The sequence below is a fragment of the Zalophus californianus genome, chromosome 14 (genome assembly GCF_009762305.2).
Source record: "Zalophus californianus isolate mZalCal1 chromosome 14, mZalCal1.pri.v2, whole genome shotgun sequence".
Lineage (NCBI taxonomy): Eukaryota > Metazoa > Chordata > Mammalia > Carnivora > Otariidae > Zalophus > Zalophus californianus.
Window position 1 is genome coordinate 83955910 of NC_045608.1, and position 19702 is coordinate 83975611.

General features: G+C 35.0%; 1 pseudogene; it reads left to right on the top strand.

Annotated features, from left to right (window-relative positions):
- The first annotated feature begins 12585 nt into the window (after window positions 1-12585).
- On the top strand, window positions 12586-13446 carry LOC113912394 (annotated as a pseudogene).
- Window positions 13447-19702: the final 6256 nt, after the last annotated feature.

Sequence of the window (19702 nt, forward strand, 5' to 3'; positions counted from 1 at the left end):
ATTTCTTTAGACATGGTAATCCCACATTTTTTTTTATGTTACGTGTGGAATTTGCTGCTATTTTTAGGTAAGAAAATATCATCTACCTACTGTGTGTGATCTCATGGGAGGTCACATGATTTCTAGGGAGGCATTATCATTTTTAATTCCAGGGAGTGCTGCTTTGCTTCCCTGGTGAAAGGCAAAAAACACCTTGGTCTTGTCCTTGAAGTTGTAGGGCAAACTTAACTGCTCAGTAATACTACAGGCTACTCAGTGTAAGAAGTTTGGCCCCTGAGCCTGTGTCCCTTTGTAGATGGCAACATGGAGTCTCTCGTGTCCAGCAGGAGCCTGTGTCGAGCAACGATGCAAGTAGTTAAGGCACTGCAGCCAGGAGACATCTCTGGACCAGCCTCAGCTGACACCCCAGAACTGATAAGGAGAAGAACCAGAGGTCTGCAGAGACCCAAAACTGATCGAATCCGTTTAAAAAGGGAAGGACTAGGCAGCAAATGGTCAGACTCTCCAGACTTGACACCTCTATGTCTGACCACTTAAAAAAGGCAACCGCCACCGAAGGCTCTGCTGATTGATCTCCGAACAGAACCGAGATCCCTCACCGCTTGAACATCAGAAGCAGTAAGTGCTGAGAGCTGACCCTGACCGGACCAGGCCTTATCTCAACCACACGCCCACAGACTGACTCCGCGTTTGGTTCATTAATATCCTGCACACTTCTGTTACCCTGTTTGTTGTGTGGTTTGTCTTCTATCCTGCTTTGTGTGCCGTATAAGAAGCCAACTTTAATCACATGGTGAATTGTCATTGAGTTTGGAATCCTGAACCTGCTTTATAATTGTGATTAACTTTGCTTTATGATTGAATAAAGCTGACATTGTGGAAAGACACAACTCGTGTGTGTGCCTTCATAGCGTGCTCATGATACCCATCCTCTTGAGGTCACAACTTTTATTTCACTTAGACCCTTTCTGAAGCCCTCTCTGTTTCTTTAATTGCCTATTTCAGAAGGGAGTTCACCAGATTTTGTCAGATTTTCTCTCAAATCTGATTCCCTTTGTGGCTTGGCTGGGTTTGGGCCTCAAATGTCCAGAAACAGGAGACACATGCCTCCTTGTGGGATTCAGCCCCTCACTTTTCCACTGCATCTACTGGGGCCCCACTCTCTTCTGTGTCTCTTCTAGATTCCTTATATCCTTTGGAGAAATTTGTTTAATATTATCTTTCTGAGTATGCATATATATTACTAGTCTATTTTACCGAGACAGAAGGGGCAGGATATTGCCGTCCTCTGCACCTGCTCTGTATCGCAGTTCGGAAACCACAGAACACACAGCGACAAGCAGGATAGCAAACTAACATCAACTATTTTCCTATAAATCCTTAAATGTTGATGACTCTGAGAAGAAGGCTGGATTTGCTCTTTTCAGTAAAGATCATTTTTACTTAAACAATAACTGTACATGAAATGGAAAAGTAGTTCACTTGTTAAATTACCACAGATGAATTTTAAATTATTATATTAAGGATACAAGATCATTCTGAAATAGACATTTTAGTATGAATTTCTCTTACACTTGTAATTCAGAGTGACCTGACTTACATAGTCCAGATAACAGAAAAAAATTATGGGGGATTTTTTTTCTTAAGAAATTACTTTCTTGGGGTGCCTGGGTGGTTCAGTCATTAAGCGTCTGCCTTTGGCTCAGGTCATGATCCCGGGGTCCTGGGATCGAGCCCCGCATCTGGCTCCCTGCTCGGCGGGAAGCCTGCTTCTCCCTCTCCCACTCTGCCTGCTTGTGTTCCCTCTCTCGCTGTGTCTCTCTCTGTCAAATAAATAAATAAATAAAAATCTTTAAAAAAAAATAAATTATTTTCTTTACTCTTTGTCAGTAAAAGTTTCAGATCTCATTTTAATACTACTGATTTTCTACTTGAAGGAATATTACCTTAAGCAAAGAAACTAGGTCTCTATTTTTTTAATTATCTTAACTTTATTTATTATCCAAAGATAACATTCCTAGGAATGATTTGCTTATGAAACAAATACTTACGTAGTTTAAAGAAAATATATGTATGTAGTTTATGAATGTAGTATGTAGTTTAAAGAAAATATACTCAGTTAAAAGTGATAATATAGGAGCCAGCGTAGGTATTTTACTTTAATATAGCTTAAAATACGTTCTCAGTACTTCCATTACCTACATATAAACTATTGATCATTAGAATTATGAGAACTTGGGTGATCTTTTTCTTAGTAAGCTGGCCCTAGATACAGGTCCTGTCTTCTTGTTTTGATATAATTATATTTAATGCATAGTCAGCCATTCACCAGCTGTACACACCTAGGGGAGCCACCCAACACTGCTATGCTTTGTTTAATGATCCACAAAATGGAGGAAATAACAGCACTCAATTTACAAGGTTGTTCCAAGGATAAAATATGAGTCATATGCAGAGATCTCAGCATAGTGTCATCACTCAGCACATGCCAAGAAACATCATCATCACCATCATCATCATCATCATCATGAGTATCCATATGCTTCCAACCAGCTAATTTTTCCTCACTCTAAGTACATAGATAGCATTTTTCTGAATCCAAATCAGAGCTCAGTTATTTTTTTCCTTTGTGAAATTAATATATAAAGGAGCCAAGTAACTGATGAAACATAGCTTTATTTATTTATTTTTTTTTGCTGGTTTTCAAAGGCTGGGGATTATAAAATAAACATTTCCAATTACAACAGCTCTTGCCCAAGAGATATAAAAACTGACATCATGTTTCTGCACAACAGGTTCTAATAAACTGAAGCTTATAAAGACCATGGACTTAAGGTAACCTCAGGGTATCAAACTCTTACTGCACTTAATTAAGACACTTTCCTACCTAGTGAACAAAGGGACTCGTTTTAACCAACTGTGTAGACACAGGACTAATTCTGTCTTATCCCAAGTGCTATTTTTCAATGCTTAATTAGCTTAGTATTATGAATTTCCCCTTTCTAGCACTTAGAAACTCCTAAATTCCCCCCACTTGGTAATTACCCAATGAGTTTCTTCTCTTTTTTAAAGAAAAAAGTTTTGATTTTCAAAAATATTATTATTTGAAAGAGTAATTTCAAAAGTACTTTTCAGACAATTCCCCTTTTTTCCTTTTTTCCTTTTGAGGAAAAATTCCTTTACCTAAACATGGTAAAAGAATAGCCCACTGTAAGGGGTGGAGTTTATGGTAATAGAGTGTCAAAGAATGATGGAGACAAGCAGGAGTTTCAGATGTCCTAAAAATCTTACCACCCTGTGCCTGCAAGAATATTCTTATATGGCAATACAAAGTAAAAGGAGTGCTATAATCAATGGAACTTCAATCAGGGTCCAGAATCAGAAGCTTTAATGGGAAAAATATGTCTTCTGAAAAAGTTTAACAAATAGACAGAAATATTTCCTTCTTAAAAAATAATTTAGCTTGGGGGTGACTGTGTGGCTCACTCGGTTAGGCAGTCCACTCAGTTTCAGCTCATGTCATGATCTCACGGTTTGTGGGATCCAGTGGTCCAGCTCCTCGCTCAGCAGGGAGTCTGCGTGAAAGATTCTCTCCTCAGCCCCTCTCGCCCACACACTCTCTCTCTCAATAAATAGATAAATCTTAAAAAACGTAATTTGCCTAACGTTAAAATTATTACTATTTAGACATAACCTCTTAATAGTTAAATAATACTTATATAATCTAACAAATACAAAATGTATGTCTATGACCAATTCTATTTTCCAAAGCATTTAACACTGATTGCACACTTAATAAACTAAGCTTTTTGCAAGTCCAGTTCTTTATATGTAGCAAATACTGGATTTTCTTAAACATTTTAAATCCTCTTAAAGTTAGGCAGAAACACAATGATTATACTTAGCCCCCTCCAGAATGCAACGATAACAATGTTTGTTAAATACAGAATTAGCACCATGATTTTCCTTTTTCTTTAATAGTGTAGTTTAATTTTTTTTCATTCTCATCTCCAATTCCAACACCTCTGACTTTGTAATCTTCAGCATCTATCCAGTTTATTTTGTTATATCGGGAGTCCATGCTTTCAGATACTTTCTGTTCTCAGTTGAGATGACTTTGTTCTCTTATATTATTCATAAATAATCTGTCCAGTTTTTAGGAAAAAATCTCAAACTTATGTCTTTAGTACAACTGAGTGATAAACTGTTAACATAAATCTAAAGGTGCAGTTAGAAGAATAATCCTTTTTCTTTAATAATTAATTTATTTTAAAGAGAGGGGTGGAGAGAGTGGTGGGGAGGAGCAAAGGGAGAGGGAGAGACAGAATCTCAAGCAGACTCCCCACTGAGCCTAGAACCCAAGGCGGCGCTCGACTTAGGGCTTGATCTCAGGACCCCGAGATCATGACCTGAACCGAAATCAAGAGTCTGATGCTTAACCGACTAAGTCACCCAGGCGCCCAGAAGAATTATCCTTCTTAAATAAGTTAAATGAACTAAGTTTCCTGAATGTATAATTGCACTGGTAAATCTTATTTTCTTTCTTTATATTGAATGTCCTATCTGCCTTTCCTTTGTTTTTGTTTTAGTGCATTAGCAGAATCATTATTATCCTGGAACAGGCAGATGGAGGATGAGTCTAGATATAGCGTCCTTACATCACTAAAAGGATGGCATTGCCATGTCCATTGACAGTTCCCCTGCAGTGTGTCCCTCGGTATTTTTTATCTAGTGGGGGACAGAAGAATGAAGACAGAGAGATGATGTGGATCTCTTTTCTCAAGTAATTGGCAGGGCTGGAACAGCACAGTTTTCTGCTACTAAAATTGTCTTTACTCTTGTGGGGCATCCTAATTGAAGTGAGATATATCCAGAGGTGCCATGACCCGAATGGCCTAGTAGAAACTACTGATACTATTAGAAATTATCCAAAGTTAACACAATTCAAAACTAGTACCTTATAAAAAAAAAAAAAGCAATGTGTGAATAAGCAAATAAATAAATACATAAATAAAATGTATGGCTACATATCCAAAGAGTGCTTCTTCACCCACCATCCCTCCCAGATACCTAGAACATATGCCTAAGATGTATACCACCTCATGTTCATATTGCATGGTATTGTGTGTTAGAGTGTGACTATCTCAACCCAGAAATAGAGAATGACCATGATTGTAGCAGTTGGCTGTATACATTTCACGGCGATATTATCTAAATACCAATGAGTTAAAAACACACACACACACACACAGATGGACATTTCCATGGCAACCATTACATAGGGGATCCCCCAGCTTGCCAAGGATGTAGCTCATGGAAGATAAGGAAAGAGAAAGAAAAAGAAAGTAACCCTGGGGTCTCCCAGCTTGTGGTTGCATGGCATGCAGCTGGACCAAGTTGTTTAGTGTGGAAAACAGATAATTTCATAAATCACTAACATCAGAGATCATCCTCGGACCACACTAGAATAAAAATGAAACCATTTCACCATAACAGAATCACATGCATAAGAAAAAAAGAAAAAAGATCCATATCCTATAATTATCAAATACTAAACGTCCCCCCATCATTTCAGATCAAGGCTCATTATAGATCACTGCATAGGTGAATGTAGACGCAAAATAATTGTAGAACTATAGAGAACACAAACCATGTACCATGCAAGAAACAAAAGGATAGAGGGGCGTCTGGGTGGCTCAGTTGGTTGAGCGACTGCCTTCGGCTCAGGTCATGATCCTGGAGTCCTGGGATTGAGTTCCGCATCGGGCTCCCTGCTCGGCGGGGAGTCTGCTTCTCCCTCTGACCCTCATAGAGGGACATCCTAGTCTCAGTTTCTTAAATTTGAGAATGAAAAGATAGCATTAAAAAAAAATTTTAATATATTACCAGAGCCATAATTATATAGAGAGTAAAGAAAATTCTATACTAAAAAAAATAAAAATAAATAAAGCAGAAATAGTACAATAAATAAAAACATGTCTATATATTCATTTGTATTCTATAAACTGGATCATGTACATAACTTTCTTGGATATTTTGGGGTAAGTTAGTTGATCAAATCATTTAAATTAAAGTGGATTTTAAAATATTAGAATAGGAAAATAATGAAAATGTGCACCTAGCACTGTCAGTTTCTGAATTATAGCTAAGACAAAAAGACATTTAAAATATATGAATTATTCATAATAATGTGAAATAACACTTCTTACAGATTACTAGAATGCTAAATTTTTACAGTGTGAAGCATGATTTTTCTCTCTAATGCAATAATCTTTTAAAATCATAGCTATTGTTAAATAAAAATCTTAATATATATGACATTTCTGCAGATTACTGTGTTTATTTTAATACTGAGCTGCTGCCAAAGGAAATATTTCAGCTCAATTTACATTTCCATTGTGGATGCTTTCACCACTCACCCATGGCTTTCAGATGGCAAACATAATTCTCAATGTGAAAAAAGGCTCTCACTTGTGTTTTCCCTAAACGGCAAGAAAACTCATTATGTGTTTTATTTTGAGAAGTGTATCATACTTTTGAGGCACACATTATTTGTACGGCCTCAAGTTTTGAGAGATAAAAAGTGAACACATATATATAATAATTATATATATTAATTATATATAAATATATACTATATATTTTATATAAAAGTAAATACTATTTTACTCAAGAAATATTATTTTGGAAACTTGTTCAAAACCATTGAGTTCTCCTCAGTTCTTGGTTGTAGATGACTGAAATAGATTTTAGTTAACCTAAACCAGATAATAGATTATATTGGGTGACACACAATTAAAGGAAAGGTTGAAGAAACAGGCTTGGGGTGAGGATGGTGACCATGGAGACAAGGGCCCAGAAGGCAGTGAAATCGTATTTCATGGTCAGTCTGGTGAGAGTAATGGTGCTGCAACCACTCAGACCCAGGGTGGTACCTGGTGCTGCGGGACCGCTCATGAATGAATGCTTCCTTGTTTCTGGCCTTTTTGCCACTTGCTCTTGTTTCAAATTCCTCAGTGAAGCCATCTGTATTAATTTCCTAGGGCTGTCATAACAAATTACTCCAAACTGATGGCTAAAACAACAGCTATTCATTTTCTCACGGTTCTAGAAACCAGAAATCCAAAATCAAGGTGCAGGTAGTGCCACAATTCCCTCCATTGCAATAGCCATATTTCTTTCTGTTTTAAATTCAGGTATAATTGACATGTAACATTATATTAGTTTCAGGTATACAACAATAATTCAGTATTTGTGTATACTATGGAATGATCACAACAATATATACAAAAACTGTCACCATACCAGTTACAATTTTTTTTTAAATTTTTAATTTGAGAACTTTTAGGGTTTACTCTCTTATGTCAAGAGCTCATAAGCCACATGCGGCTCCTGGCTACTGCACACAGTCCTACGGACTATGCAGGCCTGTCGTCACACAAAGGTCTCTTAGACAGCCCTGCTCTGAATATTCATTGGCGGCGGGGAGGTTTCACCCTGCTGGGCATCAAACAATAAAAAGCCCTACAAGTGCCTATTACTTGTAGAGTAAATTCAAAATTTATTTTTCAACATCAGCAGGATAGTTGTTTATTTCACAGTTAGATATGACTTCCCTACCAGCTGTGCCTCGGTCAGCTCCACCCTTCATGGGCTCACCTGTGGCCTTCTCCACCCTCATGGCTGGCTATGTGTGAAAAATTAAAGAATTTACACCACAGACAAATAATTAGGCAGTAGCTGTTCAGATGTTTCTCATCTTAATATGCATGCTACAATATAAAACCAGGCCACCTTCTCTAAGGAGAAATCAACTATGAAAATCTCAGTTATAATCAATATGTATGCTGACCTCCAGGCTGCTATGCCTTGTTTGAACTCGCCGCTCCTTTATGCTTCTATCTTTCCCAAAGTCAACGAACATGGTTCCTGCAAGTCAGGCGAGGTGTTGCGCTTCAGATAATCATACCCAGTTACCTTCTTGCAAAATACGTGCTTCCCAAGCTTGTGGCTCTGCACTACTAGCCTAGCAATTGCAGTGCATAAAAATTTCATTGGAAAAATAATGAAATTTATTCTAAATTAGAAGCTGAAATAGCCCTCAGGTAAAAAAAGCTTCCTCCAGACATTACAATAATGATTTTTTTTCTTTTTTACTTTTTTTCTCATTTTTATTAATTATTTTTATTTTTAATTTCCAAGAATACAACAATATAAGTATTGGTTTTTCACAGCAGGCTACACTTCTCCAATTAGGCATGTTCTCAAATGTCAGATGAGACTATTTATACTTAAAATATCCCTTCTGTTTTCTGTGTCAACTATTTTTTTTCATATGCATGGTTAGGGTTTGTAGATTTATTTCCTAAATCTATCCTTTATTGTTCTCTAATATTTGGTAAAATTTTAAATTTACTGGTCAAATTTGAGAATAAATGACTAGATTAATAATATTTGGTAATTAAATATCCTCATCCCATGTAAAAAATTATTTCTACCCCTGGGTCATCATTTAATGCAGAATTCTGATGATTAAACCCTGATCCTGATAATGTGGGGAACATGGATTTGTTGGATGGCTTTCCCTTCTACATGCACCAGTGTTTTTTCTATCCTGTGGAAAACTCCATTACTTCGGATCCAGTGAAGTCTAACTTTTTTTAAAAATTTTCTACACCAGGGAGTGAGTGGTATTTATGATATCTTGAGACAAACTGCAGAAGCCCTTTGTTCTGCATTAAGTAACATGTGAAGACATTCTGTTGCCTTGTTTTCCTAAATGAATCACCAGGTAGATATCTCATAGCACTCTCCTTTGCAACCCTAGTGAATTCCATGGTTGATATTAGAATTAAAAAATATTTGATATTTCAACAATGCTCTCTTCCCATTTAGCATCAATAAATGTATCTTAGGAAATACATATGCTGTGGTAGATAATTTTCTAATGTGAAGTTTCAAAGAAGTAATTCAATACTGCATCAGGGTTCAGTTATTACATGTGAACATAAAAGTAAATTTAAATGGTTGTGAATATTTTCTTTCACAATTATTAAGAGGATTGCCTGGAAATATTTTTTATTTTATTTTTTATTTTTTTTAAGTGGGCTCCATGCCCAACATAGAACTTGAACTCACAACCCTGAGATCAAGAGCCGTGTGCTCTACTGACTGAGCTAGTCAGCTGAAATGCCTGGAAATATTTTTAAGGAAAAACAATACTAACATGTCTACTATTCCCAGACTTGGAAAGCCACCTACCATAATGAGAACTCTGTTTCACCCAACATACATTTCTCCTCAGTTCACTCAAATTGTATAACTTTAAAGTCCAGACATTTCAGAGTGGAGAGGGAATACTCCCAGGTAAGCAGTAGTGGGCTTGTTTTTAAGGGTATCTAATTTCTCTAATTAAAAACTAGAGGATTCAGCCACTCTAATGTACTTCCAGTATGTGCTCAATGATTAAGAGCTGCATGTAGTTTACACATAGGCCAAAACAATGAAAATGGAATTTCTATGAAAGACACACTAACGACATATATTATGATGTAAATTGGTAGATAAATAGGTTTTTGTCCTTTTATGTTGTAGAATAGATTTAGGTGAAACATAAATATACATGCATTTTTGCAAGGTGGGGAAGATGGATCATGAAATGAAAATAAACAAACAAATAAATAAATGTAGTCATGTAATTTAGATGGCTTAATATGACTAAGTGATCAATTTTGCTGTAAATGTGATGGGTATTTTAATATTAAATGAAATGATGCACATCTACATCTTACAAAATATCTAAAAAAAGGAGTAATAGAAAGGTAATGTGTCTTTTCATGATAAATGTGTAACAGTATTTTTTCCTGATAGTAATGTGTAGTGTCCTTGTCTATTAAATCCTTAAGAGAGAGAGAAGAATTTATAAACCATGACTAAAACATTTACTGACAAAATATGCCCTTTCATTGCTCAATTTGGTTAAGAACAAACAAAAATATGAAGGAGATATTTTGTCAGAGCATTTGTTAGGTCATATTTAACATTGTCTAAAAATAATTTCCGCTTAACTTGAAGTGTTGGTTGAATGATTGCTTAAAAAGAATCTTAAAGGAGCAAACATTTTAAATAATGGAAGATTAAATGAGATAACTACTAATCCATTTCCAAATTAAAGTTTTGTGATTGCACATGGTGGATCATATACCAATATACATACACCATCTGATTCATACCAAGCAGAACTCACTGATAAACATTATCTAAGGAGGACATGGAAAATATCTGCTAGAAGAAAAATTGCAAATTTCATTATACTAAAGTGTTTATATATTTTTCCATTAAATGAAACAAGAAAGCAAATAAAAATAACCTCAATTTATAAGTAAGGAATGAGTGTTTGGAAATGAATTCCACAAAAAAAAGTTACAAATTAAATTCATCTCCTTTTTTGCTGCTGTTTTAAAGGAGTATGAGGGAAATATCTTTGTTTTTTCTCAACTGAAAGAGTTTTTTCTAGTTTGACTTAAATAAATTTATTGTGTCACATCAAGTGGCCATCTATGTTCAGATACCTTAGTGGGTACAAATAAAGGAATATTGCTCCTTAATAAGAAACTTTCTCTGAAATACAATGAGACACACTGACAGTAACATTGATATCCCCTAGTGATAGATAAAAGCCAGATCTCATTTTAATAAAAAATGATTAGAAAATATTGGCACAAATGAATTTGCCCTGAAATAAGTCCAACAATGCCCAACAACCTAAAATATTCAAAAATTATTTACTGCGAATAACTATAGGAGAAGTCTGAGATATTTCTCAAAAAGAGATATTTTAAGCCTCTATGGCAACAAACATTATAAAAAAAAAGTTTCAGAGACATGAAATAACACCTCAGTGTTCTCTGTCAGCTTTCAGTCTTGTTTCATTTGAATTAGGTGTAGACTTAGATAAAGTTGGAGTTTTCAATATGCAATGCCATCCACATTATTTATTTAAAATGCCAACAATTAGAATATTTTTGGTGGGTTGTAGATTTGGTGTATCAAGGGAAATATTAATTATCACCAGTAAACATGTAAAACTATCAGATGTTGTTGCCTGTATATTTAATATTTCATGTAAAATTAATAATTTTTTTCTGTGTAAACAAAAACCTCCATAAAGTATGTATATGACAGTATTAATAGAAAGAGATGTGCTCCCTTACTCACTCATTCATTTATTTATTCAGCCCAAATAATGTATTAAACCCTTATATGTATCAGGATCTATGCCTTTTACTGGGGTTCAAAACACTTGAAAAGCACAATCACAACCACAACAAAGGCAGAATTTTGTAGCTGAATACTGATTCTGAGAGAATGGAAAACTTAGAAATCTAAAATATTCTCCTGTTCCCCCATCTACGGGTGGATAAATTATGTTAAAGATTATTTTCTGTGATTTTTGAAATTCAAAGAAATGAAAGAGAAATCTTGAAAGGAACTGCTTCCTATGCACATACACACACAGATACACACACACAAGAGAAGTGTAAACAAATAGTAGGTGAAAGAAAAATCCATGGCTATTGGTAAAAGAAAGCAATCGATTTGGAGAATTACCATGGGGCAAAAATCTAAAGACCAGCCCTGAGGCCACAGTTGAGGAACTGATCTTGAGACACTTCTTACAGATATAACTCCCATAGAGGAAACTCCCAGAATCAAAAGGTAGGCAAGCAACAAAAGTCTAATGTGCAAATTTAAAAATGAATTTAAGGAGAAAGAGATTAAAAAGAACTGAAGAGAGACAGTATGCGAGAAAGAAATGGATAACAATTTTTAGAATCAAAGAAGACATTATTCCACAGATCCAGAAGGCACAAAATTTTTAATTAAAATAGACTAAATGTACAACTAGATACATTTTATTAATAGGGCAAACATTGAAGGCAAAACTTTAAAGTCTAAAAAGCCACCAGAGGAAAAGAAAACAGTTACAAATCAAGACATTTCGAAAGATAGTTTTCTCAACAAGAAACATTAAAGCCAGAAGATGGCAATATAATATCTTAATGTGCTTTGATAGATACCTTCTCTGAATTGCATACCCAGAAAAACTATCTCTCTACCCAAACGTAAAATTATACACAGAAACAAAAACTGTCTTTAACCCCAGTATACCCATACTAATGCAATAAGAAGTACAATGCAGGAAAAACGGGGAAATGATTGCAAAAGGAAAGTCTGGACAGTAAGTAGGAAAATAATTCTAAAGCAAATAATTAAGAGTATAATTTTAAAGAGACTCATGATATAAATTTTTTAATTAAATAAAGAGTCATCCAGATGACTAGAGGCTTGCATTCTAAAGGCTTTTTAAAAAGATCTTTGGTTCTCTGCTTCTTCCAGTTTGACAGAGAGCTGCATCTTCTGGTACAGTGCATTACAGAGACATAATGGTGAAGGTCAGAGTAAATGGATTTGGCCATATTGGGCTCCTGCTCACCAGGGCTGCTTTTAACTCTGGCAAAGTGGATATTGTCCCCATCAAGGACCCCTTCATTGACCTCAACTGCATGGTCTACATGTTTCAATATGATTCCACCCACAACAAATTCAACAGCAGTCAAGAGTGAGAACGAGAAACTTGTCATCAATGGAAAGCCTATCTCCATCTTCCAGGAGCAAGATATTGCCAGCATCAAATGGGGTGATGCTGGTGCTGAGTATCTTGTGGAGTCCAGTGGGGTCTTTAACATCATGAAGAAGGCTGGGGCTCACTTGAAGAGTGGGGCCATGAGGGTCATCATCTCTGCCCCTTCTTCTGATGACCCCATGTTTCTGATGGGTGTGAATCATGAGAAGTATGACAACTCCCTCAAGATTACCAGCAATGCCTCCTGCACCACCAACTGCTTGGGCCCTCTGGCTAAGGTCATCCATGACAACTTTGGCATGGTGGAGGGACTGAGGACCACAGTCCATGCTATCACTACCACCCAGAAGACCGTGGACGTCCCCCTTGGGAAGCTGTGGTGTGATGGCCGAGGGGCTGCCCAGAACATCATCCCTGCTTCTACTGATACTGCCAATGCTGTAGGCAAGATTATCCCTGAGCTGAATGGGAAGCTCACTGGCATGGCCTTCCATGTTCCCACCCCCAGTGTGTCAGTTATGGATCTGAACTGCTGCCTAGAGAAAGCTGCCAAATATGATGATATTAAGAAGGTGATGAAACAGGCATTGGAAGGTCCCCTCGAAGGCATGCTGGGCTACACTGATGACCAGGTTGTCTCCTGCTACTTCAACAGTGACACCCATTCTTCCACCTTCCGTGCTGGGGCTGGCATTGCACTTAATGACCATTGTGTCAAGTTCATATCCTGGTATGACAATGAATTTGGCTAGAGCAACCAGGTGGTTTACCTTATGGTCCACATGACCTCCAAGGAGTAAGAGCCTCTGGACCACCAGCCCTAGTGAGAGCAAGAGGAAGGGAGAGGCCCTCAGTTGCTGGGGAGTCCTCACCCCAACTCATCCCCCAACATGCTGAGAATCTCCTGACCTCTACAGAGTTTTCATCCCAGACGCCATGAAGAAGAGGAGGGGCTTGAGGAGGCCTACCTTGTCATGTACCTTCAATAAAGTATACTGTACCCAGATGAAAAAAAAATAAAAATAAAAAACAAATAAAAAGATCTTTTGACTTAATCTAGAATTGGTGAAAATTACTAAATTGCTTGTATGAAATGATACTTATTTTCTTTTGGAGTCTGGAAACATGACCACACAATAGAAGAGTGTAAAGATTTTGTCAAGTAGAATTTACAAACCCTAATATTATGTGAAAATTGGAATTGCTTGAATATGTAACAGTAAATATTAAATCTGAATAGAATTCCAAGTTATCCTTTTGTAACATGTTTTAGTGTAAGATTATTGAATGATGATGTGTACAAAGAAGTAACCTCTTGTTAAATGTTAGCTATCCTCATTTTCGTCATAGAGTAAAATCAAGATAACATCTCATCAAGCCTATGGAATAATATAGGATTTGATGAATAAATGATAAAATCTCAAGGAAACAGGAAAATCTTTATGGAAGAAGTTATGTATAAGCCAAGATGTGAGGTCAAAAAGTGAGAGAATCTATGAATTCTTGATTCTTCTAGTGATCGATCAGCATATCTGGTGTGACAGTTAATTTCATGTGTCAAGGAGACCTGCTTTGGGGTGCCCAGATTAAACATTATTTCTGAGTGTGTCTATGAGAATGTTTTCTGGATGAGATTAGGATTTGAATCAGTGGACTCAGTAATGTAGAATGCCATCCCCAATATGAGTGGGCCTCAACTAATCTTTTGAAGGCCCAACTATAACAAAAGATTAAGGAAGGAGAAATCACCTCTTTTTCCTTGCCTCACTGATTGATCTGGGTTATTGCCTCTCATTTTCTTCAGTCCTTCAAATGGGATTTATGTCATTGACTCTCCTGGTCATTTATTATGAGGAGACAATTTCTCATAATAAATCTCTCTTGCTCAGAGAAGAGAATCCTGGAGAATCCTGGAGAATCGTGACTAATGTAGTTGATCATAGGTTCTTAATGTAGGTCAGAGTTTTCCAGTGGAACATTAATAATTACAGGCCAAACTAAATATGATGAGTGTTTGGCTATAAGGAGTTAATAGATGTATGTATTTTTCTATACACACACCTTGTTTATTTTTACACATACCTTGTTTTATTTCACATCTTAATCATATAAAAAATAAATAAGTAAAAAGTATATCCTGTAGAACAAAAATAACTCTTTGCCTTTGAGATGATTAATTTCAGTTTATTTACTGACTATAAGGTAAATCCCCATAGGCTTAAAATCTTGGTGAAATTTCTATTTAATATAGATTTTAAAAATCAGGGAAAAAGTTTATAGGCATCATAGTGCTAGTTCTTGGTAGTAATGACTCCTATTACTTTTATGACTGTGTTATCATATCAGTTAATGCATTTTCTGTGCAATGATGCAGTTCCACCCCCTACATCCATCAGCAAAAATGAATCATTTTTCAAGGTCTCTACATGAATACTAAATAAATCAATAGAAAATATGCAGAATCAAAATGTGAGAGATAAATCCATGTTAACCGCCACTTGACTGATACTGCTGTTCAACATTTTTATTTTGACAAGTACATTTTCTTACATTGTAATATAGAAGTACCTATCTTTCCAAAGTTAAACTCATTTTTATTTGAATCAGGACTAATTTATCATTGAAATCATCAAATAAGATATTGAATATTTTTAGAGGGAAACAGGGAATATGGTAGGATTTACATAATATTTCCCCATACATTATGTGTCAGTATTTAAATTATTTATAACTAATATTTTGCATACAGTTCTGTATCTTGTCAGCCCATATGTTGCCAAGCATCAATTTTTTCTTATCAAGATTGCTTTTCTACATTTGGTTTCTTTCTGGCAATATCATTATGATGTTAATTACTGGTGTCAACATATAACTTCCATTTACCCCAGAAACATAGAAACATTATTGAAAAAAAAAAAGGTGTGGGGAAAGATCATTTACCCTAGGAAATCTCAAGGTGATATTATCCCACAGATAATTTTCCAGAATATTTTTTCTTATATTATTTTCTCCCAAACTCCTTTTGATGAAGTATTGACCTTGATATCATAAATATTTAACATATAGCTTGGGAACAAATCTCCCTGAGCACCCTTCTCTCTGAAGCATCCAATACAAGTTTCCTGTGATTATTTTAAATGCTTCAACTAGGATTTCTTGTAATAAATACAATGGAGTAGCCAAGTTTTAGTTTAAACCATAACCTTTGTGACCATAGAAAATCTATTAAAGAGGTTTAGTGAAATAACGTGATGATATTATTAGGTCTTATTTCATCTATCATTTTGGCCTTACATGATAGTTCAATTTCAAAAGCAAAATAGTAATAACAAAATGAATTGACATATTATTTATGGTAATATATAACTGAATCAAAATAGGAGCTATTTGCTCAGGGACGACACTACTAAGAGTTTTTTCGTACATCTACACTCTTAATTCTCACACAAACCTATGAATTGTATGTAATTATCATTCTGATTTTCTAGATGAGAAAATACACAGAGAAATCTGTTATACAAGTTCACACACATGGTACATGTTGCAGGAAGGGTAGATTTACCCCTGCACTGTTGGGCAGAGATATTTTCTTATCCCTCACATTCTCTTGATTCCTATCAACAGACTTCATGAAATTATAGGATATTTTCCTTACTATGATTCCATGGCCGCTTTTTTTAAATTAAAATGTTTAATTTATTGGAAAGAAAAGTAAACTAGCAACCCAGCATTATAAAGATATGTCAATCAAATTTTGGGAATAATGGCAGAAGTGAATGTAAGTAAAAACACTTTGGGAAAGTTTAGTAATTATAAGTAACATTTATAAAGATCTTTATTTTTTTGGTATTTGCATAACTTCTTGACTTGGAATACTTCTGGGCTACTTGCAGTGGGAATTAGTTATCAGTTATTATTCATTTCTCATGAACCCTGATCCCATTTGTAGTCCCTAAGTAGCCATCAGCTCATTATCACCTTCCTGCTGGTATAGAGTTTCCCTCTCATTCATTGTTAGAGTCAAGGTTGGGGAAAACTGGAGATTCATTCTAATTAATTATATTTCAGTCATTTCTATTTTCAATTTTTTGGCAAGGCCCAGGCATTGATACAAACAATTTCATATCAGTATGAACTTTATTGTTTATTAATGAAAATTTTAAGAAAGGCAAGGTTGTCATATGGATTTAAATATGGTTTTCTAAAAAGACTTGTTATTAAAACTGCAAAATATTAACTCAGTTTTTCATTCAATTATTGTTCTATCTGTAAAACATGCTATCTGTATTTGATATTTAATTAAAATCCTCTAGGGGAGCTTGGGTGGCTCAGTCAGTTAAGCCTTCGACTCCTGGTCTTAGCTCAGGTCATGATCTCAAGGTCTTGAGATCGAGCCCTGTGTTGGGCTCCATGCTCAGCGTGGAGTCTCGTTGAAATTCTCTCTCTCCCTCTGCCTCTGCCCCTCTCCCTGATTGCACGTGTGTGCTCTCTCTAATTCTCTTTCTCAAAATAAATAAATAAAATCTTTAAAAAAAATACTCTAAGTGATATGTCTTTTACAAATCTTCTTTGATGCATGTAAGAATAAAGGAAATTTATAATAATCATGAGATAGAATGTTATCTTAGAATAACTATATATAAAATAAATCACAATATTGCAAAAGTTAGTGAATTTCCCAACTCCAAAATGGGTCCCATGCAAAATAGTCCCATCACAATTTTACATGGGCTTTTAAAGAAATTATGTCTGCCTTTTTGAAGTCATGGAAAGATGAGATATTTGTGATTTAAAACAAGTTTAATTATAAATTTGTAATTGTTTCCTTTATTTTTCTTAATGAGTATATTATTTCTTAATTAATGTATTATTATTACTCCTCAAATATGCAGCACACCTTTGAATGGACAGATATAATGTTTTATATTGTATAACATGTTCAGGAGCTTTAACTACAAGATCTATAGGTAATAACAATGTATGCTACTCAAATCTATAATTAGTTTATGGCAGATAGAAATTCAATAGGATTATAATAATCATAACAAATGTGTGCTATCATATAACTTTTTCCTCAAATTTCAAAACATTATAGAATTTTAAAGTATCAGTAAAAATGTTATTTTATTTATTCTTTACATTTGTAAAATAAATAAATTCCATGCAACTAGGAAAAATACTATCTTATTATAACCATAAATGCACCTAGGTGATTTTAAAAAACATGTAGTGAGCTCTAAATGAAATAAAATAGATAGTCCATTGAAGAAACAAATAAAAATCAAAAACACTGATACTGTTAGAGGTAGTCCAGAGTTTAATGTGGAAGTAAGTTTACTCTACATTAGAGAATAAAGAAGTATTTGTAGAAAAAATATTTTCCTTAATGAATTACATTAACACCTTTCTCAAATCAAATGGTCATACATGCTTGAGCCTATTTCTGGACTCGTTATATTAGGTGTAGAAACACATGATCAAATCTGGTCTGCAACCTGTTTTTTATGACCCACAGGTTAACAATCTTTTTTTTTTAAACTTTTAAAGGTGGTATTAAAACAACCAACAAAAATAACAAAGTAATATGCAAAGGAAATTCTTTGTGGCTGCAAAAAACAAAAATAGTTACTCTCGTACTATACAAAAATGTTTGCCACTCTCACATGATATTTTTTAGAAAATTTGCATGTCCTTTATCTCAACAAGACCAAATTCTCATAATTACTGTAGAATTAAGGTAAATACAGAAATTTGTTAATGTAATTTCTCTTTGTTCTACTTTTTCAAAATTATTTTGGTTAGTCTGGTTTATTTTGTATAACATATAAATTATATAATCCGTGCATTTATAAATAAAATGCCTGCCATGAATTCAAATGGGCTTAGTTCAACTTGTAGCTCAATTTTCAGGAAATCTGTGTTTTAACAGTGTTGAGTTTTCTGGACCATTAACATTGTATAACTTTCCATGAATTTAGATAATGTTTGATTTCTCTCAGTACAATTTTGTAGTACTCAGTGTAGAAGTCTTGTACAAGTGTTGTTAAATTTACCCCTAGTTTTTTTTTAATTGGGATAATATATTTATTTAATAGACTTTGTTTTTTAAAAGTGGTTTTAGGTTCACAGCACAATTGGGTGGAAAGAATAGAGAGTTCCCATATACCACTGCCCCCATACATGCATGGCCTCCTGGCCTATCAAGTTACAGTACCCAAATGATAAATTTGCTACAATTGATGAACCTATATTGACCCATCATCATCCCAAGTCCGCAGCTTACATTATAGTTCATTCTTGGTATTGTACATTCTGTAGGTTTTGAAAAACATAGAATGTAAATATAAATGACATGTATCCCTCATTATGATTTCACACAGAATGATTTCACTGACGTAAATATTCTTTGTAACCCACCTATTCATCCCTCCTTTCCCCCTAACCTCTGGCAGCCACTGATCTTTTTGCTGTCTCTATAGTTTGCCTTTCCTGGAATATCATATAGTTGGAATCATACGGTATGTATCTTTCTAGATTGGCTTCTTACACTTATTAATATGCATTTAAGGTTCCTCCATGTCTTATCATGGCTTGATAGCTCCTGTATATATTTTTAGCACGGAATAATATTCCATTGTCTGGATGTACCGCAGTTTATCCAGTTACCTATGGGAGAACATCTTGGCTGCTTCCAATTGTTGGCAGTTATGAATAAAGGCATTATAAGCATCCACCTGCAGGTTTTTGTATGGAAACATTGTCAACATTTAATTTGGATAATATGGTTAGGTATATGTTTAGATTTGTAAGAAACTGGTAAGCTGCCTTCCAAAGTGGTTGTACTATTTCATATTTCCATCAGTGATGAAGGAGCATTCTTGTCACTCAACATCCCAGCTGGCATTTGCTGCTCCAATGGTTTGAATTTTGGCCATTCTAACAAGTGCATAGTTGTTTCTCATTGTTGATTTAATTTATAAAATCCCTAACGACATTTGCTGTTGAGCATTTTTTCATATGCTTTTTTTTTTCATCTTTATATATTCTTCGGTGAGG